The sequence below is a fragment of the Globicephala melas genome, chromosome 7, assembly GCF_963455315.2.
Source record: "Globicephala melas chromosome 7, mGloMel1.2, whole genome shotgun sequence".
Taxonomy (NCBI): domain Eukaryota; kingdom Metazoa; phylum Chordata; class Mammalia; order Artiodactyla; family Delphinidae; genus Globicephala; species Globicephala melas.
Window position 1 is genome coordinate 45,646,491 of NC_083320.1, and position 26,498 is coordinate 45,672,988.

General features: G+C 36.9%; 1 protein-coding gene and 1 non-coding gene across 6 annotated transcripts in view; one reads left to right on the forward strand and one right to left on the reverse strand.

The window, feature by feature from the left end:
- GULP1 (GULP PTB domain containing engulfment adaptor 1) overlaps nt 1-26,498 on the reverse strand; it is a 260,971-nt gene that overhangs the window by 213,083 nt on the left and 21,390 nt on the right. The window lies entirely within an intron of this gene.
- On the forward strand, nt 3,347-3,450 carry LOC115851117 (U6 spliceosomal RNA). Its single transcript, XR_004038619.1, has one exon. It is a non-coding gene; the product is annotated as a U6 spliceosomal RNA (small nuclear RNA).

The window sequence follows — 26,498 nt, forward strand, 5'->3', positions numbered from 1 at the left end:
GTTTAGTGAATTGCCTAAGTCCCAGGGTTTTATTAGTCTAATATACGAAGTTTTCTTTTTATTATGAAAAAAATCATACATATATAAAGTAACATAATAAAATAATAAACCATCATGTACCCATCACCTCGCTATGTTTATTTAGAAGATTCAATTTCTCAAAATCTCCCTACAAACACACATCTCTAGCTGTAATGCATAATTTAAAATGTGCATCATGCATTAAGACAAAAGGAGGAAGAGACAATCAGAAGACATATTCCAGAATGAAAATTTTCCACCCTAAGCATTTTGTCTCTAAACCCATAGAGACAAAGAATATCCCTAGGTAATAACATTCAAGGGACCATAAATGTATTCACCAAAAACTTACCGACAGAGCATGGACTAAGCATGAAGTTTCTGAAAATTCACTGGCAAAGGCAACACCCAAATATGTATAACCTAGTGATTAAATCTCACATAAAGACACTGAGTCAAAAATCTCCTTTTCAATTGCTTTTCAATGTAAGGTACTCTTAAATGCGTATACTGGTATCATGGGAGATAAGGCCTTTAAACAAGAAAAATGGGATACCTCTTTCCCTATTTGTAACAATGAGCAATTCCCATTAAGGTAAACAACATGTGAAATATTTCCAGGAATCAATCACCATTTTTACCCACAGAGGTGTTGGAAGTGCAATTTTCTCTGCTGGTACAGTCATCGTGAAGAGCATTGCATCCAATGGACATATCAATGAAAAAGAAAACAAATTCAGCTACAAATAAAAGAATATATTCTAAGAAGGGACTTCCCTGGTGGTTCAGTGGCTAAGACTCCATGCTCCCAATGAAGGGGGCCCGGGTTCGATCCCTGGTCAGGGAACTAGATCCCGTGTGCCACAACTAAGAGTTCACATGCTGCAACTAAAAAAAGATCCCGCATGCCTCAACGAAGATTCCACAGGAGGCAACAAAGATCCCACCTACTGCACCTAAGACCTGGCACAGCCAATTAAATTTAAAAAAAGAATATATCCTAAGAAATAAAATTGGCATAAGTTAGTAAAGATTCAGAACTTCAACAGAGTGGAGAGATAGCCAGAGATGCAGAAAATGGAAAGCCATTTTAGAGAAGTAGCTACATTTTTAACAGCCCTTCCGAGAATAGCCTGGCACAAGTGCAGGACAGATGGGGTTGGTGATAATTATAAACATATTTTCACCTTAGTTTTGCACAGCTATTAAGAACCACTTAAATTTTAGAAGCCTTTTCTCAGATGCAGCACAGTAGACCTCATAAAAGGCTAGTTACATATATTATTGAAATAATGACTACTAAACAGATACCAACAATTTCTCTTAAAATGCATATACATTTAAGATTGTGGTTAATAATTAAATACTTATTTAGCTTTACCAAAGGGGGGAGGGGGAGCTCTTAGTGAGCTGTCCAGGGTAATGTATCCCTCATCAATGATATGTCTAGGAGCCTGGAGAGATCTTAAGTCTAATGGGAAAGTAGCATCTTTGTACTACATCCTGATCTTTAAGTTAAGGAAGGTCAATAAAGAGGTTTCCAGAAGAAATAATTGAATAATTAGTCTGCCTACCCATGAAAGTCTGCAAAGAATAAAGTAGGCTTCTAAACCAGGAATACGTTTATAAATACTAGTTTTGCAAATAAAAATATGGGAAATAGGGTTTAGAAATAAGCAGTGTTCACATCTCCAGGTCATATCTGGCCACTAATTAGCCCAAGAATGTAAAGTTGAAATTAATCTCATAGATCTAATACTTAGATATAGGTAGTAAATCTCTCTGACCCTTATTTTCAAGTTGGGGTCATCGACACAGGGCTCTGAACTGCAAACAGAAATGCACTCTAGTAAATGTAAGTAAAAAGAAATTTAGGGGAAGGATATAAGAGATTCACAGAAAAACTGCATGATGGCTAAAGAACTAAGCTATGCAGTCAGAAACAGTACTGAAATAAGAGCACTGAATTGGCCCTGTGTGCTCAGCGCTGCCGCCATCACCAGACATTCTCACCAAAGTCCACTTTGCTAACTAGGATCTGTGCACCAGATGCTATTGAACATATTAGAAACTCTGCATGACGGCCCCTGTAGATGAAATGTATCAGCCACCATCACTGCCAGATGGATTCCATGGTGCCTGTTTCTTGTCATTAATTTCCGATTGGAAGTCTTACCTGTGTGCATCTGATCAATAGAGCCTAGGTCCTATGCATGTGTCCTTGATACACAAGAGGCTGAAGAAGCAAGATTCTGGCTTCTATTCTGGGACCTTACTCATATGGAACGATTTTCCCAAACAGGTGAAAAGCAGCAAAGATGTTGAAAGAAGTACCCAAGATGTCAAAGGTATCAAAGATGTGAGAACATCACGATGGATTTCCGCGGAGTATCTGCACGCTGGCATTTGAGAAAGTCTCTACCATTGACTGTAAATCCATAATCTGGACCTGCCAACCTCTCCTCTCATCTCCTTCCACTCTCCTCCCACCAGCCACACTGGTCTTTAGTGGTCCTCCAACATGCAGAGCTCTTCCGGCTTTAGGATTTCTGCCCCAAGCATCCCTCTGCCTAGAGCTCTGCGTCTCCAAATGTATTCATGACTGACTCCTGCTTTGCTCACAGCTCTCAACTTAAATGTCACTTCCTGAGGGGGACTTCCCTGACCACCCCATCCACGGATGTCCTCACCCTACTCCATCCACATTCCTCCTTGTCAGCCCATTCTATTTGCTTTACGGCACTGATCACTATTGGATTTTGTTTTACTTGTTTATTTTCAGCCTCAGTTGCCATAATTGCCATAATGGAAGCTCTCTGGGTCTATGGGTCCTGTCTGTCCTTTTTTTGCTGTTGTATCTTCAGCACCTAGAACAGTGTCTGGTTCACATTAGCCTTTCAAATATTTGTTGAATAATAAATGGACCCCTGCTATAGTTTATTTATTTTTTTGCTATAGTTTAATAGGTCCATCTTATAAATGTGGAGACAGAGGAAGAAAGGCTCCGTATATGAACACACAGCAAATTAATAATCAAAGGGCGAGTCCTTGATTCCTAACCATGCAATTTCCAGGAAGAGAAAGGTGCAGGCAGCTTCAACTGCTTCTTAAAGCAAGGGAGGCAGTAGGGAAGGGCAGAAAGAACACTGATTAGGAAAAAAGCATGAGTTCTATAATCATACACTTCTGAGTTCAAATTCGTGCCCCCAAACCTAATATAAGTCTCACAGATATTTCAAAGAATTAAATGTGACCATATATGTATATTATACATATACGTTATTTCTATAACACCTGACACGTGCAGGTACTTAACTGGAGGCCAGTGCTCACCTTGGCAGCACAGACACTAAAACTGTAACGATACAGAGATTAGCATGGCACCTGCACAAGGATGACACGCAAACTCATGAAGCATTCCACATTTTTCTACCATATATAAAATAGATAAACAACAAGGTCCTACTGTATAGCACAGGGAACTATATTTAATATCCTGTAATAAACCGCAATGGAAAAGAATATCATAATATATATACATATAACTGAATCACTTTGCTGTTCACCAGAAACTAACACAACATCGTAAATCAACTATACTTCAAATAAAAATTTTAAAAATTGGAGACCACAAAAATGATTGTTAATTTATGACTAATGATCTATGTCTGAGTTCACGTTCTCTTAATAATATGCTAAGAGAGACACATCTTAACATAATCTACATCAGAGTCTTCATTTACAAAATGAGAATGTTGATTCTTTCCCACAACTGAAATGTACTGGGAATCTGCTATACGCCAGGCATGTGTTACGCACAGGTTGAAGTCTCTAAATTTCTCTCCAGCTATCAATGCTGAGGGCATTTCAATCCATTATTGCCATCTCCAAAGATCATCTTGACACTGTAAACTAAGGGCAAAAACCGGCTATTATTTTCACTTTTCATTTACTTCCAAGAATTTATTGAGTCAAGCACTGTGCAAAGTTCTGGAGACACAGAAGCTATTGGGAAATAACCCCTGCCTTTAGGGTACTTACTGTTTCATGAGAGAAACAGACAAAAAGAAAATTAGCAATAATGTGACATATACACATGCTATAGGAACCCAGAAGAACGGTACCCAACGTAGAGTATAAGTTGGAAGAAGTGGTTCTGCGCAGAATCTGAGCTGAAGGAAGAGGAGGACTTAGCCAGGAATAGAAGAAGGGGTCAGACCTGCGCAGCAGAGAAAACAGCAGCTGCAAAGGCCCCGAGAAGAATTTAAGCACATCACTTGTAAGAAACCAAAAAGTTCAAGAGAGTAGGGTCACAAGAGTCTCCAAAAGACAGAATTTCACAAAAGGGTCTGTCCCCAACCCCCTTCAAGAGCCCTAGAGCTACAAATGATTAATTGTCCTTAATTACTTTGCTTTTCTCGAAAAAGAGAAAGAAACTCTTCCTTTAATTATTAGAGTACCTCTCCAGTCTGGCACTAATCCTCAGTTTGGAGTTTGGAGTTATCATTTTTAAAATATATACATGTGTTTTCAAATTATATTTTCATTGAAGCTCAATTTTATGTTTCTTTTTTTTTATTCCCTTCATATTAGCAAATTTTCTTAAAGGAATTGACCTTTGAGTCTTTGTGCCCAAAATGCCTTCAAGTCACCTTCCTTGGGCAATTTTTCTAATTCCTCCAAGCAGCATCTTTCATTTCATCCCATAAAGTGACAACACTTTCTACATTACTTCCATTACAGCGCTCAGCAAAGTGCCTTTTAATAAGTTTTCTTCTTGCTAGACTGAGCTTCTGGAGGGAAGGTTTTGTGTTTGTATCCCAAACATGGTCTTTTTTTTTCCCTAATAAACACTTTTAATTTTAGAAGAGCTTTAGATTTACAGAAAAGTTGCAAAGGCAGTACAAATAACTCCCTAGGGATCTTTTTAAAATTCACATTCTGATACAGCGGGTCCAGGAAAGTCCAGATAGTCTGTGTTTCTAACAAGTTTCCAACTCATGCAAATGTGGCTGGTGCAGGGACCACGATTTGATAAGGGATGAGTGTCAGACAAATTGGGACAAAGGTTCGCAACCCTGGCTGCAAATTAGAATCACCTGGGAATGTGTTTCCTTTGTTTTTAAAATGGCATTGCTGGGAGGTACCCACCTCCAGAGATTCTATTCTAATTCATCTGCCCTAAACCCAGGAATCCATAGTTCAAAAAAGCTTTTCAGGTGAATCCAATGTGCAGCCAGAGTCAAAACCCACTTGTCCTCCTAAATTGTCAGAACCTATATCTTAGCAGGCTCTCCGTTTCTTTCTCTGTAACCCGGAAATAAACACAAGTACCTGGTAAGGTATTACTGAGACTGAACAAAACAGCGAAAGTCAGCACCAAATTCAGTGCTTATTAAATTCTAGGTGCTTGAAAATGTTAATTACAAATTCTGACAGGCAAAAGGACACGTAAATACACATTTCCTACCAATAAACCTCCGAGAACGTTCTTCCTAAACTGTCTTCCCAGAGTTAGACTGCTCTCTGATCTCCAGCTGTCATGTAAAAGGGCAGGAGTTCAGGGTGTTAGGGTAGAGTCACCATAGAAATCTGCTAGTCTTTAGGGAATGCGGTCTAAGTATCCTTTGATTAATTCAGCAGGCCTCACAGCTGAGCCTGGAGTCCCTGCCCATGCAGGACAGAAACAGCTTTGTATGAGGACAGTCCACAGGGTGGCTAGATGGGTCTAAGCTGTTTATTCCAGAACAATGAGTGGTCACATCCGAACTGCAGCTGGTCTTGAGGAGAGATCTCAGAGAATCTTCTGGTTTCAAACCACTGTTCATAGGCTTGAGGGTAAAGCTCCCAATAAAATTCAAAGAGTGATATATGGTCATTAAAATTCAAGCCAAAGGACACTAGCACTTGTGAAAAAAAAAAAAAAAACCTACAAGTCTTCTACATCTTCTAATATACAGCTCCCCTTCTCCAACTGTAAGGAACATAAAAGTAATTCTACTTTCAGCAGACACTGAAGGTTAAAGGGTTACCTTTTTTTTTTATGTTCCTCAATCAACTGTTTTTATCAAACTAAACTGAGGTTATTAGGTTCTTGGGGTGATTAGAAAAGTTAAAAGATTAAGAGGTGCCACACATAATTACTATCCCTTTAATACTGCCTTCGCCTAAACCAATTACTAATTTTTTAAGTAACAGATAAGCATTTTTGCCCAAAATATTGTCACCTGCTTAAACAGCTGGAATCTACTATCAAGATCAAATCACATGATATCTTCCATGGCTGTTTTATCTCTATCATCTTATATCATTTGAGTACTACACTTTAATAAATAGTGAGGGGGCATTTATAAAGACTGTGGGCAAAAAGTGTCACCTGCCATATCAGTAAACAAAGGATGTTGCGGCCATCAAGCCATCGGCCACTGCAGCCGTCACAGACTGTGCACCCTGAGGGGATTCAGGATGGAGAAAAGCAGGATACTGGCCCAAGATAGTTAAGGCGCATATAGAAGAAATGATTTCAGTGAGCCCAGACTCTTGCATCTTCCCATACATATTGAGAAAAGCACTAAATTCATTGACTTGGCATGTCTGGTTTTCTTTAATTAGCAGTAATCTTTTGACGTTGGAGTATCTGTTTTTTTAATTGTTCGTTTGACCTCCTATATATCCAACCTCCTCCCTTACTTCTTCAGAGCAATCCCTCAGAGCTATCGGAGAGGCTGCCTCCCGGGCTTAAGTCCTCAGCAAGTCCCCCTGAATAAAACATAATTCTCAACTTTTAGGTTGTGCATTTTTTTCAGTCAATGAGACACATATAAATATGAAAGGATACTCATCAAATTGTAGTAGAAGAAGGACTTCCCTAGTGGTGCAGTGGTTAAGAATCCACCTGCCAGTGCAGGAGACACGGGTTCTAGCCCTGGTCCAGGAAGATCCCACATGCCGCGGAGCAACTAAGTCCATGTACCACAACTACTGAGCCTGCGTGCCACAACTACTGAAGCCCATGCACCTAGAGCCCATGCTCTGAAACAAAGAGAAGCCACCGCAATGGGAAGCCTGCACACCGCAACCAAGAGTAGCCCCCGCTTGCCGCAACTAGCGAAAACCTGCGCACAGCAACAAAGACCCAACACAGCCAAAAAGGTAATAAGTAAAATAAATTCATAAAAAATTAATTAATTAATTTTTTAAAAAAGCATATGTTACTTTTAGAAATGTACAATAAATTTGCTTTAGAGATACAGGGCATCTGTCAGCAGTCTCTGTTTCTTAGTCTAGGTACAAGAAAATTACTTCTGCAAATCAATAGACTAGATACACTGCATTAGTAGCTACTGCCAACACACAGAAAAAAAATCACTAAGTTCATTTAGTTTCAGTCTTACCCTTTATGTAAAATTATCTAAATCAAATTTTCAGCAGCAGAATGGCCCACAGAGATCATATGCATATTCTGTTCTTGTCTGGTAAATATGGATGGATTCTAGTCATTTAAGTGCAACAGATGACAAGACACTAAAATTATCTGCCATCACCGAATATCCAACATTTCATGAAACTTATCTTTGCCTTCTGACATCCCTTGCCTTCCCAAATGGTTCACTCTTGGTATGACTTTCTGGTTTTTCTAAATGGTATTATCTCTCACAGCTATCCCTAGATTCACATAGACAAAGGGAGTAGCATAAATGAAAAGTACAAAATTGTACATAATGAAAACTTTCTAGGCCACAATAAGCTTCTGAAACATAGAAATGCTGAAATTAAATATAGAGACGGGCACATGGAAAACAATGTCCAGATGGAGAATTCTGATATTTTATTTTCTTCTATATTTGCCATGTAATTTTTTCTCATTCCGTACCATGGGAAAGGAGTCATATTCTTAACTGAAAACAACTTTTATGACTGATATCCTCCTATCTTCTGCCCTGCAAAAATGGTGCTCGAATCCAATCCACCTAGAAGCCTACAAAAAACTAGGAGTCATGCCAGACTCCTCCCTCTTAGCTATCCCCCCACAATCAGTCAGGAAGTTCTATTAATTCCAACCCTTTAATAACTCTCGCCTCTAACACTTTTTTCTTAGTACCAGAATAGCCTTGCCATTTCCAGCCACCACTCCAATCTATCCACCACACTGCTGCCACAATATAAAGCTAATCAAGTTATTTGCCTAAACTCCCAAATTCTTTCAAATGGCATATGAGATGCTCCAAGATGGGGCTCCTGCTTACCTGTTCAGAATGCCTCTTGCAATTCTCTCAAGGGCAACCAGCCCTTCAGCCATATCAAATTACTTACAGTTCCCCATTTATAACACAGGAGGTTACATTTCCATGGGCTTTGCATATTTCCTTGTCAAGGAAAAATCTCCACCCTAGTCTCTCATCAGCTTAGATAAGACTGCTCCTCAGTTTTCAAGATTCACTTTATTCAACAACTCTTAAGTGAAACCAACTCAGAGCTTCCCAAGGAGAGACAGCTTCTCTATTCTTTATGCCACCTTTGCTTCCTCTGCTATGGTAGGAATTTGGTACACCTGTGCTCCTTTTAGCCTTAGTGAGTGGCATATATCCTACGAACATAAATGTTTGTTGAAAGAACAAACGGATGACCATAAAATGGCCTTGGGCTGAATAATGAGATAACTACCAATGCTGACCATCATTCTCCTGAAACCGAGTCCCCCTAAAACTAAGTTCCCTTGCTGAGTTTAAGATTAATCTCTCTATCCAGAACTTTATTCCCTTTCTTGTCCCACCCCTGTTCACCTCAAGATTGAAGAGATTCAAAGAAAAGGGGGGTTGAAAGCAAGCAGGACCCTGTGGGGTCTTTCCAGTACAAAAGCCCCTTCATACTCCATTTCCTGTTTATAGGGAAAAAGACTTTAGTCTTTTAGGCTTTCCCTGAGTTCCAAAGAGCAGACTCAAGCAGTTAATGATTAGGACAAAAGTCACAGCCTCTTAGTTCCTCCTATAGGGATACAGATAATAATCTGATGAATATCTCTGAGTTGTTCTGTAGAAACTAAGACCCCCGCCCTGGTGAAGGATGGTGGCTACATGCTGATCCCAAGCACATAGACCTCAGACTGGTTGGAACCAGAAGGTTGAGATTCCGAAGACATCACCCTGTTACCTCACCACCAAACAATCAGAAGAAGGTCCATGAGCCGATCACACATCCTATGACTCTTTCCCCTGACACTGTCTTTAAAAACCCGTTCCTGAAAGATATCAAGGAGTTTGGGTCTTTTGAGCATGAGCTGCCCATTCTCCTTGCGTGGCACCCTGCAAATAAACCCTTACTTTGCTGCAAACATCCACTGTCAGAATTTGACTTTCTGTTCCACAGGCACACAGAGCCCTTGCTTGGTAACACTCCCTTTAGAGCAGATCAGAGGAGTCAGTATTTTTTATCCAAGGATCCTGACTCTAATGTGCCCTGAAAGGACTCAGCAGCAATAATACTACCATACTAGATAGGGTCCTTTTATCCTTGCCAGTTTCCAACTTCTATAAAATCACCTTTATGACAAGTACCGGAGGTGTAAATCACTAATTAAAATTTACCATTTTTAATGATAAAAGTAATATATAATCATTGTAGAAATATTAGAATGTAAAGATAAGTGAAAGTATAAGCTGTCCATAATCTCAACAGGCAGAAATAACCAACCACTGATAACATCTGGAGGACATCCTCTTAAATTGATCTTTTTGACATAAATGGATGCTATTACATACAAAAATGGAATCATATTATACAAACAATTTTTAAAATGAATTTTCCATTTCACAATATTCTGTTATGAATTATAATAATGATCTACAATTATAATCAAATGATGTGTTTATTGAAAATGTGGATTACTGGACTCCATCTCTTGATCTATTGAAACAATCTTTAGATAGAGAGCCCTGTAATATTCATCATAACCCTCTAAGTGATTCCAGGTACAGTAAATTTTGAGAGCCACTAACCACAGATAGTGTTTTCAAATCCCTATGGTAAATGACAGAAAAGTGAAGGTTTCAAAGGTATTTGTTTTGGCTGCACATAAGAAAGCAGAAGAGCTATTACAAAATGGAGTGGGTTACCATCCCAGTTGATGAGCCCCTGGTACTCTGCAAACAGATTTTGAATAACTAGTCTCAAGGATGTGGTGGTCATTCTGTATCAGGAAAGATGTTGAAAGAGATCATTTCTAAGGTCTGTCTCAACTGTAAGATTCCAAGACTCTATAATTAAAGAATGTTAAGACTAAAGTATACTTCAGAGGCAAAAAAAGAATAGTTACCTGGGAAGACAGTAATGGAACTAGCTGGGTATGTTTTATAGGCAGTGGTTTAGCGGTAAAGCAGCTCTCAAAGCTGACAAAAACTTTACACATAATTAATTGAAAATATTTTTTTTCTAGAAAAGATTAGCAATTAACTGGTTTTCTAAGACTTTTAAACTGGTGATCCTACATTTCAAAAATATCTTCCTTGGTAGCACTAACACAGAGCAAATAAAACGTAAAGGCTCAGGTTGAAAGAGTGAGGGACCCAGGCATCTTTGGCATACTTGGCCCATTGTGACTAGTCTGGGAACTGTGCCAGGAAGGGGGTGAGGTAGTCTGTAGAACTGTGGAAATACCAGTAATCTAATTTAATCTTTTAACTTTCAAACAAAGAATCTGAAGCCTAGAGATGTTGTGTTATATATTCATAGCTAGTTGGTGACAAAATAATTACCCTTGAAATCCACACTTCTCACTCCTAGTCTAGTGTTTTGAGTAGTAAGGATTTCTCTACTATTGCAAATTGCCTTTTTTTCAAATCCTAAAAAGTTAGAGATAAGGCACAGAAGAGCCAAGTGTTTGAAACTGTATACAAATAAAGATGCCATATTGTAAACAAATGGCTTAAAATAATTGTATTTTAAAAGTGGACTGAAATTTCAAGGATAGCTGTGCAATAATGCTCCCCATGTTCTTCTTAGAGTTATAGTTTAATTCCCTTGTTTGGCAGGAAAATCAGTGATTACTCTCACTTTCTGACATTTAAATAAAAATGCCTTCCAAAAAGGCAAATAATATTTTCAAACGTAGTCCTTGTGTTATACACACTTTATATGTTTACCTGAGTTTACAAGCACAGGTCAGTATTTTAATAGACATGCTCATTTTTAGGTGCTTATGTTGTATACACATTAATTACAGAATATACAAGTTCTTTTTTTTTTAAATATTATGTCTAATTCTAATAACATTGTTCTTAGAGACTGACTGATTGACCCAACCACCCTATATCTATAGTGAAAATTATATTTATAAATATGTAAACAAGAAGTTTGAGAATCAAAAGCCTAGGTAATTTCAATTTAAATATCATCTATCTGTTGATGACTCTTAAACTTGTATCGGTACCCTGGACAATTCCTATGAACTGCACCCATTCACTACATCTACTTCAATGCATCTCAAACTTAACAGATCCAAAATCAAATTCCTAATCTTCCTCCTTAAACTCTTCCTCCAACAGTCATCTTCATATGAGAAATGACAGGTCCATCCATCTAGCTGCTAAACTTGTCATGATCCTGGACTCATTTTTTAACCACTGGCAAATCCTGTCCCCATATTCCAAAATACATGCAGAATCCCACCATTTCTCACTATCTTTGTTGCTGGAATCATCATTGTCTTTCTCAATAGCCTCCTAACTGGCCTCCCTGCTTCTACCTTTGTCCCCAGTCTATTATCCAAACAGTAGTCGGAGGGACAAATTATAAGACAGTCATCACCTCCAATGACTTCAATCTCACATTGAAAATAAGCCCTAAAAGGCACTCGGTGGTCTTCCCACCTCATTCTACTACCATTCTGACTTAATTTCCTGCTACTCTCCCATTTGCCTACTTCATTCTAGCCACCCAGTCCACCTTGCCATCCTTCCAATATTCCAGGAAAAGAGTTTTTCCATGTAGAAGGTTCTTTCCCTACATGATTTTTTTTCCCACACCTACTTCATATATCACTGATAACATCAAAGCATCACAGACATATTCCTAGACTAACATCTGTATCAGTCAGTGTCTAGAAGGAAATGAGTACCACACTAAAATTAAGATAATCGATGGAGAGTTTAATAAAGGACTATTTACAAGAGTTTGGGAAGGATGTAGGAAAACCAAAAGGGATAACGCAGAACCTCAGGGAGAGTAACAGGGGGCTACTGCTACACACAGCCCTGAAGGGACAAGAGAGAGGAAAGGTACTGAAAACCAGAAACAGCCCAACAGAGAGGGCAGACTTGAGAGAAAAAGTGATAATTGGAGGGGAGCAGCAATCAAGTTAAGGCCACCTGCAGGAAAAGAGCTAAGAGAACAACGTGAACTCACCCTTCTCTCTCCCTCATCTCTCTTCCCGGGGGCTTATTAATATGGTTTATATTGACTTGCCTACCACGGCAGAGAGCAGAATAGAGAAGGGTACAGAATGGACCCGGAAGAGACATCTGAAGATGTCCAGCCCACTACTTCACTCCATTTCTCCCTAGCACTCAAGCAGTACTTGTTGAATGAAAATGTATGATTCAATGGTGATTGTCCATTGAATAAAGCTTTTAAATATGCTATATAAGCTATGTTTCCTTAAAAAGAACTCCTCTGACGGGGGTCAGGAGTCGGGAGCCACACAGGTCATCCAACGGAGACACTAAGGAGGCTTACATGAGCTCAATATGGTGAATAAGTCATGAGGTGTCTTGCATGCCTCCCGTTCTGCTGTATAGAACTTAAGGTTGGTTATCATATTCACCAAGACAGAGAAGTATGAAAAAAAGGAGGTGGGGTCATGGGTGGGCATTGCACTGAGGGTCTCCCCACAACCTAGATGCTTTGCAGGTGACTTGTGATGAGTTGATCGGTGATATCTGATGTATAACATAGATATTTCTGATAAAAGAAACAATGGGGGGGAAAAGTCATACATATGTCATACTCTGAAGGGTAAGGGAGTATTAAATGTTTAAATATCTGTCCTACATACTTGTATCCACCATGAATAAATCAAGCAAGGCTTCTCGTGAGACCCTTCATCTCCCTGGCAAGGGTTCATTAAAGAAAAGCTCTTTGAGGAACAAACATTAGTAGAACTTCTGATTCCTTAGTTTTCTAAATTACGTGTGTCATTTGGGGACTTGTATGCAGCAATAAGAGCATTACTTCTTTTGTTAGAGTTTCCCAGATTCCCCAAAGTTGATACAATTAGAGGAAAAGATAAAACAATGGGGCAGAAGAGCAAACATCTGTCTTACTTGTGGAAACTGAGGAATTCGTGTTGATGGAGAATTTATTAACAAATAATGTATTTGCTAATTCTAGTAGCACCTCCCAGGCCACCTCCAAGAAAAAAATAAACAAAAAAAGCTATCAGGGTAACATATCATCAGGAGACAGAATGGAAAATCCTAGAAGACAGCCTTTGAGAAGGTCTTTCACACCCACACCCAGTTTCATTAAGAATCTCTTTCACTGAAGATACCTATCTGTCTTTATTTTCCTGAAAGGGAAGATGGTGATAAACAAGGTTGAGAGAAGATAGAGACAGATTGAAGTAGACTGAGTTGCTATGGTTTTTGAAATTTAATCCTAACCATAGAAACATCACCTTATATACTCTAGTATCACTCTTCCAATCTATTTTCACCCTGTTACACACCTTTTTCCTCTGAAAGAAAATCAGTTATGTTACTATGCTTGATCTCCAATTTAAGAAGTTATAAAAATAATCTCTGAAAAGGATCTTCGGGTTCCTGGAAAAAATCTGTTTGCTATTGGGGCCCCATTCCATATGCTTCCCATTTAGGGGCAGATCCAAGTATTGTGAACTTTGAAGCTTATACAGTGGAGGCAGGGGAGCCTTTTAAGTAAATAAATTTCAAAATACCACAAACAAATAATTTGACAGTTATGACAAAAATCCAGAAAAGTTGCATAGGTTTTCAAGTAATTACTAGACATGCTTCTTTCATGTCTAGTAATGACTTTTGGCGTTTTGTTTTGTTTTGGCTTATACACTTTGGGTGCCTCTTCATATTTCAAGGATTTTATATCGCTTTCTATGGGAAGACTAGAAAGATAATGCAAAGTTTCCTCTATGCGGGTCGATCAAAGTTTTATTGTTGTTTCTCCTCTACCCACATGTTTTCTGCACCACGTGCTCTTAAGACATGTGCATATCACAAAATGACCTCTGTCCATGTACTCATCACACTGGGTATGCAGGCTCAGTGAGCAGCTGGAAGATTTCTGGAAGAACAGTCCTTTACCAGGACAGTAGAAATAACTTAATTATACAATGAAGTAACTTCCAACCACATGTGACCATATGAAATTGCCAATGTTCAATCATCTTCAACCTCCAAAAATAGCAATTTCATATTGTCTCACACTAATATATCCCACTAAGCCCCAAATAAATGTATCTCCAACTCAGCATCCCATTAGCCAGATTCCAAAATTGACCATGGCCACTCTATCACAATCTGCACTAGGGGAAATATGACAGAGAGGAGTAGGTGTGCAAAAAGATCACAGTCTTACCTGATTATGTTTAAAACATCCTAATTGCAAATTTTACATACGATCATATGAATAAGGCCTAAGGTCTTGGAAAAATCCTGGGAAAATAAGGGGCCCTGAAGCCTAAAATCCATTAACTTCACAGTATATCACCTCTGTAGTCCCAATCCAGTCAATGAAAGTTTTGTCAACTGAGCAGTCCCAGGGAAATCCACAAGGCACATCGGAAAAGCAAACACTTCTCTTTTCTCCCAAAGAAATAGTTTCCACGTGTCACATAGAAATGATTTCCAATTTATAGGCACAAGCAGAGCAGGCTTCATCCATCCATTACTGGATTCAAACAATCCTGTCCAAGATGATGAAAATTTCTGTGAAACAAAGAGTCCTTTGTTAGCACGGAAATCTCATCTCTCTATCGTTATTCCCTAAGGCAGTCATCAATTGCATGTTCTGTACACCAGGCATCTTGCCCTCATGTGAGCACTTGTAAAGCACAGCGCCCGCGGACAAAAATGTTCTCAATGCAAAATATAAACCTGTGGTTTATGTGGACTCTGACACCAGGCTATTTGCTAACTGGACCTACGGTGAAATAAGTCTCCGGATTTGCTAACTGGACCTACAGTGAAATAAGTCTCCGGCCATATGCTTTTCAAATCTAACTCAAAATGCCACACAAAGAACAAAGTTCAGCTAGAGCCCTCAATCCATTTTAGTAAGACTCTTTTTATTTCCCCCATGCTTTTACAGATAAATCTCTTCAGTGCAGACCAATGCTTTACATACGCAAACTGTTTATCTGCTGAATTATGCTGAGTTGGCAGCACTGCTCAAGAGAACTGTGCTGAGTCTACACGATGGCCACCATCTGTTGCAGAGCTTCTAGGAACAGTGTCTTCAGCATGAAACACGGTGTTAGCCCTGACCATTAAAGGATTGCTTTGCAAGCTAAAGCCAATAATGAAAATTTATTCCAGAAGGTCATTAACACCTGGCTTCTTTGCAATAATTGAGAACACAGCTGCATAAGGAAAATAAATAAAACTGTATGACATGTATACACTGATGTGTATAAAATTGATGACTAATAAGAACCTGCTGTATAAAAATAAAATAAAGTGCACAATTCAAATAAATAAATAAAGTATATTTCTTGTGGACAAAAGGAAAAAACTGTATCATGTTCACTCCATTTATATTTCAAAGATATCAAATGTAATCAACATACACTGTAGATTCAGATAAGGCAGAACCTCAGCTATGCCGCTGGTTGATAAGTTGGCATTGATAAGAGTAATAACAACAACCAACAACAGACATATAGTGTCTTGATTCTCAAATAACCCAGTAGGTAAGTATTATTATCTAAAAGGCAAACTATTTTAACCCTCTAAGTTTCATTTTTCTCATCTTTAAATCAAAGATAATTTCACTAATTTGTAAGATTTCGGTAAAAACTAAAGATAATATAGGCAAAGTATTGAGTATTCAATATCAGATGTATGAAATAATAAAATATTATTAAACTCAAAGTTTATATTGACTGTATATATTCTGAAGTATTAGCCATAGATCAAACATGTTAAACATACAGAAAACGTCAAGCATCTCATCAGGTGACCTACGACACTGCCTTGCTGGTAATGCAGATTTGAGGAGTAAGCTAACAAAAGACGAAGCAGAGCAGCTGTATGGGTCACAGCATCATTTAAATCAGTCAGCATGTATTAAAAGCCTTCTCAAGTATAGCAAGAAACTGCAAAGAAAGTAATAACACAGTCCTTCTGAAACAGTATTTTAAGATTACAGAACATATACAGGTATCTCATTAGTCTGTTATCTGGAGCAGTGCATAAAAGAATACTGAAATAAGTAGCAAAACAAAATATTAGTCAAAACACTTGGAAATCAGGGATCTATGAAGAGTGACAGCTGAGAAACCTTCGTGCTCAGTATGTAATTTTCAGACTAAAATCCACCTTTAACATGAAAGTAATAACTATGTGCTAAGTGACAAGGTTAGCTAGTGGTTTTATCTCAAACAGTCAACATTACCCTATGGAGAGTTAATGCCACGCTGTCCGTGTACCACCCTTCCCTTTATCCCCTGCCCTGGAACTATTAGTCAAAATACCTCAAACGTAGATAGAAGAAAGGGCATATACTAGCTCCACTGCTCAACAAATTTTCATAGTGGTCTTATAAATTGAGCATAAAAAATTGTAACTAAGATTAAAATGACTAATAGTGGAAAATCAAATTTACCAGAATGTTCTGTTTATCACCGACTAAATCAGACCAAAATGTCTTGCTTAAATCATGAACATGAATATTCAAAAACAAAGGAGATAAGAAAGCTTACCAGAAAAAACTTTTTTAAAACATCACCCTCAAATGGTTTAGAAAAAAGGTATATACACACATGTGTATAATATGTGAATATATTATACACACACACACACACATACACACTCAAGAGAGAGAGCGTGAATGATAACATAAGTGCAATATTAGCAATAGGTTACTGTAGGTATAGTGTACCCCTTCAACTATTCTTGCAAATTTATTCTAGTTTTGAAATTATTTCCAAATAAAGAGTTATAAAAAGAAAACTAACAAAAAATATTTAAACATAAAATAAAATTTCAAGGTATTTATATATTCCTCTTAAAATTTAAAAAAGATTAATAATATTACAATCATTTTCTAAAGGAGCACTCAAAAATTTAGAAAAGTTACAGTCAGTTAGGAATACTGGTTCAGTACAGAAAACTATAGGGTTTTTTCCACGCATAATTCTCCTACGTATAAATATGAATCTCTGACAGAAGCAATAAAGAAAGTCAAACTTAAAATAATTCTGTTTGGCCAGATACAACATGAGATTGAACAAGGCATGAAGTAACAACAGCCATACTTAAATCTTTTATTTTTTTTCCTTTTACTATCCCCATTGTATTCAAAGCTGCCACTCTAACATATAATCAAGAATTATACTGCGTCCTCTAAGGAGTCCTCCAACTATAGTCATGGCTTCATATATTTCTGGCAAATGCCCCAGATTCTCACAAAGTAGAGAATATCGACACGATTCCATATAATCTACATTAAGGATATACAAAGAGATATTACCGCACTGAGTTTTGGAAATATATATATATTAATCAAAGTTTCAGTACGCAATAGCTTCATTTAGCATCAATATACTTGCCATTGACTTCAGTAGATTAGGAATGAGAAGATGCTTCTAAAGGAAATCAGTTTTTGAATTGGTTAAGTAATTAAGCTGAGGTATAAACTTAAAGGATCCTAAGTTGCTATATTCAGTCTTAAAATTCTAGTTAAAATAAACAGGCCTCTAAGGAGGGAGAAAAAATGCTCATGTATAACTTAGAAGGAGGTTCCTTTGAATATTACTCTTCTTGAAGACAAAGCATTTTCTATGTTCACTAAGCAATTATTGCTAACAAGTCTAGTTTCAGAATGTCCCCTGGAAAATGATTCAGGGGCATCAGAGACTCTTCAACAAATTTAATTAATAGTGCTGACATTCAGTCATTTACTCATTTAGTCCTGAGTAAATATAAAAAAGTGCTCAGAGTAATCACAGACACCTCTCTGCATAAGCAGCATGAGGTCCAGACTTTAGATTTAATATATCTTATAATTAAATCCCCTTTCCTATTGTTGTCATTAGCACTTTGGTCTAAGTTTAAGACAAGTATACCTGGTACTAAATTTTGCTATGTTATGTATGTTGCAATGATAACGTTTCAGTGAAGATATAAGAAAGTATAAAAGCAAATTATTACATTCAGGAGCCTAAACATATAACAATTAACAGATTATCAAATTAATAAATCATTTGATATTCTTTCTATTTGCAAACATGCGAGCTTTTTTCCTGCTGGTAACTTGCTGCACAGAAAGTAAATAAATCATGGAAGAATGAGATATCGGGATGCCCTGTAATCTCCAGATTCCATGCTTCTGAAATTTCCCTCTTAAAAATTGGAAACTAGCATAGTAGTCATAAGTGACCACAGATGGCTCTAAAATGCAGTGAGACTGAATACACTTAATAGATACATACAGACTGAAAAAAAAAAAAATAGGAAAGCACTGATGATGAAAGAAACCTTCCCTTTCCCCAATTTTGTACACATAGAAAATCTTCAGCTATCTCCTCAGGGGTGTATTTTCATTCAATTCCTGCTCATAAACTCCTTAACTGTGCACTTTATTGGAAAGAAAATTAATTCCCTGTGGGTGGCAAAAACATTGAGATTCTTCAGGATATTGTTTGAATAAATACTAAAATAACATTCCTTCATAAATAAGTGGTTTTTCATCCTTCTAACACATTCATTGCCAACTACAGCTTTGTGTGCAAGAAATAGACTCCCTAGAATGTAAAAGAATACAGATCTTCTTCAACCTATGATGTGCTTATGCCCTGATAAACTCATCCTAAATTGAAAATATCCTAAGTCGAAAATGCATTTAATACACCTAACCTAACATCGTAGCTTAGCCTAGTCTATCTTAAACGTGCTCAGAACATTTACATTAGCCGATAGTTGGGCAAACCATCTAACACAAAGCCTATTTTATAATAAAGTGTTGAATATCTCATGTAATTTATTGAATACAGTACTGAAAGTGAAAACCAGGATGGTTGTATGGGTGCAGAATGGTTGTAAGTATATTGGTTATTTACAGTCATGATCACGTGGCTGACTGGTAGATGTAGCTCCCCACCGCTGCCCAGCATCAGAAAGTATCCTACAGCTGATTGCAAGCGCAGGGAAAGACCAAAAGTCAAAATATGGTTCCTACTGAATATGTATCGCTTTTGCACCATTGTAAAGTCAAAAAATTCATAATCATTGAAAGTCAGGGACCATCTATATATGACGCAACACAGTCCCAGCTCACAGCAGTTACACAGGGTTTTGAGCAGACTCAAAAACCCATGCCTTTCTCTATACTGAGATTACAATCACGGTATTTTTTAAACAATAAGAAAAAGAAGTACAATGGTGATTCAGGGAGAAGAGAGATAGTACGTCATGTTTGTGTGGGGTTAAAAGAGAACCCAAGGAGGCTAAGGTGAGGGGTAAAATGTAAAATGTAAGCTGAGCCTGAAAAGTAGTGTAGATATTAACAGACAAATGAATAACTTTGGTATTCAAGAAGAGTAGTGAATGAGAAGAGAGGACAGTAACAGCACAGGTATAATCTCCAAAAGGCTCAATGACTATAGCTTGTGTAGATTACAAGAACATGTGAGGACTGGGGCAGATAGTGGTGGGAACAGAAAGCAGAGATAAAGAGGTCTTTGCAAAGATGAGATTCTGAAGGCTTCTGACCAGGGTGAAACAAATTCAGAGCTGCAATGAACTAGGGTGAGAAAATACCAAAGGCTGGAGAAAAGTTAAGACAGAATTTCAAGTTACAAGGAAAGGGGTAGTGAAGGCCAAATTCAGGTCAGAGAAGCAGTGGGAATGGAAATTGGCTGGTTTTAATGTACCTCTCAGCCATAAAGTCTACATTCTAATTAAATGTGACCTTCACTACACAGAGCTAAGCGAGGGTGGCATAAGAAACTTTAGTCGATACACATTTCCAAAATAAACCTGCATGACACAGCTGAAATAACAAAGGTAGGGAAGAATCGTAGTGCTGTGAAAGACTGAAAAACAGCTAAAGTGCCTGGCAAAAGAGCAGCTACAAATTTGGAATATAATAAACCACCATGAATATTATACCCAGCCACATGTTATAAACTGTTTTAATGTCATTCTTGTGGAAACTCAGAATTAAACAAACTGGAATCAGCTTCAACTCTCTCCCCTAAGGTATTACTAAAGTTCGTGTCATGAGAACAGAACAAAATAAAGAAGCCCTGTTACTTATTGTTACTCCCTTTACAACCCCACCTAATAGCCGATGCCAACCGCCCGACTCCTCCCAAAAAAGAGTTCTAAGACATAACTGTTAGGCTCAATTATGTTCTATAATAATTAGTACTTTACAGAAATCACTGTGTATAAAATTTCAAAATAACGAAGCAGAAGAATTTTTGGTCATGTTCTGGAAAATTCTTACTTCTATAACCTTGTCAAGTCTCTGCAAATAAAAGGCATTTTATAATGTACAGATTATTTCCCTCAAATCAGTGTTTCCCAAAATGTGGCAGGTGATGTAACAGATGACTTCAAGTGATTCCTGAGTAACCTTTTCATTCTATCTATTTTAATGTGTACTGAAAAAAATATGGACCATTACATATTTCCCTTTTAAATATATTTGACAGGTATTTGAATAAAAATATTAAAGTTATACAAGTGACACACAGATATTGCCAGTGACACAATAAAGACTTAGATATGAAAAATAGCTTTAGCATGACACTGTGAACATAGATGTTAATATCCATTAAACAGTGGCATACATATTTTTATCAGAATATTACTTTTTAATAATTCTTACTTGGTCTCAAGTTTATGAAGAATAAGTTCTATTACTTTAGTCAGAATTTATATTAGTGTTAAATATAATATTGATGTCTAGAATGTGTTTCATATTAGCTTGAAAACAAATAAAATATTTCATCTTTCTATTAGATTTGCCATTTTCAAATCTTTTAAGTTGGATTAGGTAATTCAAAAGAGAAATTATAAAAACAGAATGAGAAAGTACAGATTTAAAGACATGAGTGTTGAAAAGAATAATTTGATACATTAAAATAATGCTTGGATTTTGAAAACACTCAAATTTTAACTTCAAAAAAGGTTAAGCGTTGTTTCTGTAAAGAAAGTGATTTAAATACACATTGGGGAAAGCTTGAAGTAACTCTTTTAAAATTGACTACAGTACAAATTTCTTTTAAAATCGACAGGAAATTAAATAAAAATATATAATAAGGGCGGAAATAAGAATATTAAGTCTAAAAGTGTAGGAAACACTGTTTGAAGTAGTCTAAATTTCGTTGTAAAGGTCAGTTTTTTTAAAGTTTCAAAGATAACTGTGTCTGAGAATATTTCCTAGATAGTTTATAGGACAGGATTTTTATTATTAAAATAGTCAGAGTTTTGCAAATTTTAGATAAAATATTAAAATTTTAGTTTATGTTATTGCCATTTACATTGAATATACACAGATTTACATATTTGAAGATAAATGTTGAGGCGCTATGTATGAAAAAAACCATACGACTCTATGATGCCTGATCTATTCTGGAAGGTAGTTTGGTTTGATTTAAGAATACATGTTTATACATTGCATTGCAATAGGCCAAATGCATATTTTTTTTTAAAGTTCTAAGAGTTAAGGTGCTCAACGAATTTGTTTCAAGACACAAGAAAGAAGGTTTGATTTCAGGTTTCAGATTTCACCTATATAGACAGGTGAGGAGATTTCTTTCAAGTTGCAGAAGGCTTTTGCTCAGCAAATATTTTCATATATACATTTTTTAATCTAACTATACAGCAAACACCTATCTACTTCTAAGTGAGTTAAAGATAATTACACATATATGGAGTGAAGTTTTAACAGTGTTGTATTTATACAATTTTTTAAATACATTTATTTTTTTTAAATTTTTTATTTATTTTTGGCTGCGTTGGGTCTTCATTGCTGCGTGAGGGCTTTCTCTAGTTGTGACGAGCAGGGCTTACTCTGCGTTGCAGTGCACGGACTTCTCATTGCGGTGGCCTCTCTTGTTGCAGAGCACAGGCTCTAGGCACACAGGCTTCAGTAGTTGTGGCACACATGCTCAGTAGTTGTAGCTCGTGGGCTCTAGAGTGCAGGCTCAGTAGTTGTGGCGCACTGGCTTAGCTGCTCCGCGGCATGTGGGATCTTCTTGGACCAGGGCTCGAATCCATGTCTCCTGCATTGGCAGGCGTATTCTTAACCACTGCACCACCAGGGAAGTCCCTATTTATACAATTTTAATGACACTTCAAAACATATTATGGACTAGATTAGGGATAGCTATCTACCCCCGCAAAATATACGCCAGAAAAATAAAGAGTTTAGAAATGCTACTAAACCATGGTTCTCAGTGGGTTGATTATGCACCCCCAGGGGACATTTGCATCAACTGGGGGTGCTTTTGGCTCCAGAGGACATTTAGCAACATCTGAAGATATTTTTGATTATCACAACTGGGAGCATAGTGCTGGGATCCAATGGGTAGAGACCAGGGATACTGCCTATAATACCCAGAATAACCCTTCCGCCACCCAACAACTAAGAATTATCTGGAGGTTGAGAAATTCTTTTCTAAACTCATCACCATCAAACGTGCTCCAAAATGTTAGGGTTAAAGATAGGAGAAGATAGGAAAATCACAGGAGGTCAAATGAGAGGGAGGGAGAGAATAAGAAAGATCAGAATCAACTAAAGAACAATCTAAAGTACTGTATCTAACAAGCATTTTACCGTGTGGTTAATATGAGAAAGGCAATATGGGGCCAAACCAGTAAGGATCACAAACATACAAAAAAAGTGTGAGCAAACTTAACAAACTTCTATCTTTCTATCTATCTATCTATCTATCTATCTATCTATCTATCTATCTATCATCTATCTATTTATTTATGGCTGCGTTGGGTCTTCGTTGCTGCACGGGGGCTTTCTCTCTAGTTGCGGCGAGCGGGGGCTACTCTTCGTTGCAGAGCACAGGCTTCTCATTGCGGTGGCTTCTCTTGTTGCAGAGCATGGGCTCTAGGCGCACGAGCTTCAGTAGTTGTGGCATGTGAGCTCAATAGTTGTGGCTCACGGGCTCAGTAGTTGTGGCACACGTGCTTAGTTGCTCCGTGGCATGTGGGATCTTCCCAGACCAGGGCTCAAAGCCCTGTCCCCTGCATTGGCAGGCAAATTCTTAACCACTGCACCACCAGGGAACTCCCAAAAAACTTCTTTTCTTAAAAGAAAAAAGGATACCTATTATTTTTAAGCTACTGCTTGTTGGTGAAGGAACTGACTTATATACAATTATTTCACTCTCTCATGGACATATTTCCCATTCCTCAGAGATGCTATGCCAAGAAAATGCTAGAGTAGCTTGGGGAGACTCACAATGGGCAACAGTGACAGCTACTTGGGTAGATGCTCCAAATAATAGTGACCTTGGCATGTACAAATCATGCCTCCTTAATTCCAAAATATCTTGATCTCCTCCAACCCATATTAAAAGACTATACATTAGGATCCCATTTTTAATTTTTTAACATCAAGGTGTATATTTGTAAATGGGTAGAATTTGTGTTGGAATGATTCATACTAAACTATTAACAATTTTTACCCTGAGGATCATGGGTGTGAGAGGGTACGAAGGTAAACATATTTTGCTAGATCTTGGGAGTATTTGAATCTTTTATAATGAGAATGCATTCATGTATAATAACTTTTTTTAATGAGTTTTCTCAAAAGCAAAATGCAAATACTCTGCTATGGTCCATAAACACTTAATACAAATATCTTGCTTTATATGAGATACATATTGTTTAAAAGTTGTTGTAACAGCTTTAATCATACTCCCAGATAGGAATTTGCTAGTTAAAGAAATCCTACAGAAGTTATTTCGTAGGCTTAAAAGCTTTTTAGAAAACAAATATCACTCATAAATTAAATGATATATTGAGCTAAATTTCCATATATGGACTTTATTGAAAGAAAAGAACAATTGAATACCATCAGCACACCACAGTTACTACTGGGAATTTACTGACACTTTCACTTTGATTCCTGTCTGAAAATTAATCAGCTGACAGCATTAGAGCATTTAAGATATTTTTAAGAACTCAGAAATTCTCCTAATAGTTATAAAAAATTTATACCATCTTTGAAATGGATTCCATAAATGTTTTACAACTTTTATGAGGGCTACTCTGATTCACTGAAGTAGTATATACAGCAATAGTCGATGAACAGTTAAAGAAATATTTTGAATTTTCTCCATTCTGCTTTATTTAATTCTGAGCAGGAATAACTGCACTTTGCTATTTTACGGTTGATTTTTCTCATTTTTTAACATATCATTTTAAGGAACCAAAAAATGAATCAGATGAAAATTAGTTATTTCATCCAACTAAAATTAAGCAGGTATCATAAAGTTTTCTCATTCATCAATTAGGGTAAATAGTGAAATCAGGTGAAAGAAATGAACAATGAAAAATTGGAAATGAAAAAGCTGTGATTATAAAATCAATCTCTTTACAGAACTATAATTTCATTCTCAGAAAAACATTTCCTGTTCGTTGGATGTGTAGATATAGATATTACAATCCCAAAAAAGAATAATACAAATCTACTAATATATTTAAAAGTATATTTTAAAATATATTATAAATACATCTTTATAAAAACATATGCTTATAGTCATACACTCATATGATTAGGTATATTATTATATATTATAAATGAAACCAGTGTCCTCCTCAACTTTTCAAGGAGATTTATCCATGAATATGGCATCAGCTAATAAATCAAAACATGTTTAGTCCTTATTTCTCATACTTTATTAGTAAGTGACATTTCTCAACACATAACCATTTTGACAGGCTGCACCATGATATGGAGAAATAAACGAAATAATAAAAAAATAGTAAAAGATATCAAAATAAATCCATGTGTCATTACAACAAACATATGCAAGCCAAGTTACTATTAAGTTATGCTAAATATATTTCTCTTCAGTTATCACCACTTTTTAGAATTTGCTCCCCCAATTACCAAGTGAAATACCAATTGACTAGACAGTGTCAACTACATTTTGCATCCAGCATATTTTGTAAAAACATAATTTCTATTTCATTCAACCTCAGACTATTCCAATTCAATCTGAGAAGAAATGTGTTTTTAGGACTGAAGTCCTCACATAGGTAAAATCATATGTATAATCTTAAATAATCATAGAAAAAGTGGGCCCTGAAAAATCCTTTCATTCCTTCACATGGAGTGCAATGGAGCAATGAGATAGCCAAGGCAAGATTCTGCAGGGCTGTGTAGTTCATGGTGCAGAGTTTGAATGATTTCTGCTAATAAAATTTCTGAGATAAAAACTGACTCTCCCAAGCAATAGCCCTCATGTAATAGATAGGCTAAGGGTCAACGTACAGGTAACGTACAGGTGTGTCCTCTCCCAGTTCATCATTTGCATCTGAAACATTTGCATCCTTCTAACAGCTCTTACCAAGACATTATTTTAGTATATGCATGTTGGATGAGGCACACTTTATCTTAAGGAAACTAGATCTTGAATTTCTTATTTCTGCATTCACTCATCAAATACTTGAATGCCTACTGTGCCAGGAACTCTTTTAGATTCTGGTCCCTAGAGATAAGCAAACAAACAGCAATCCCTGCTCTTGTAGGGCTTTCACTACACTGAGCAAGAAATACAAGCATAAAAGTAGTTTCACACTTAAATACATTATTTCTCATCCACTCCCCAAAATTCATAGAGAGAGACTAAGTAACCTGATGAAGGCTACCCAGTTTGTACCAAGAATCAAGTAGAAAATTCAAGAGTCCACAACTAAAAATGCACTAAAAATGACTCTAGAGAAAGTGCTAAAAGAACCCATTTCTGTACTATATCCAAGACCAGTGTCTTACCAAGTTAATTTATAAAGATTACTTTATACGCATTTTTTATCTTTTCATTTTCCTTTCTATGAAAAATTTTTAAAAAGAAGAAAAATTAAAAGTATCTTATTAAGGAATCTTCTTAAGTCCTGTTTTTTAAAGAAAAACTTATGACGTAAAGAGAATAGCAATTCTAGGTATGCTGTTTTTGAATTATACTGAAGGGGCTTTCTGAAAAGATCTGAATAAAAGTAGGGTTTAAAATCTACTTCAGTGCTCTATCTCTCTCAATT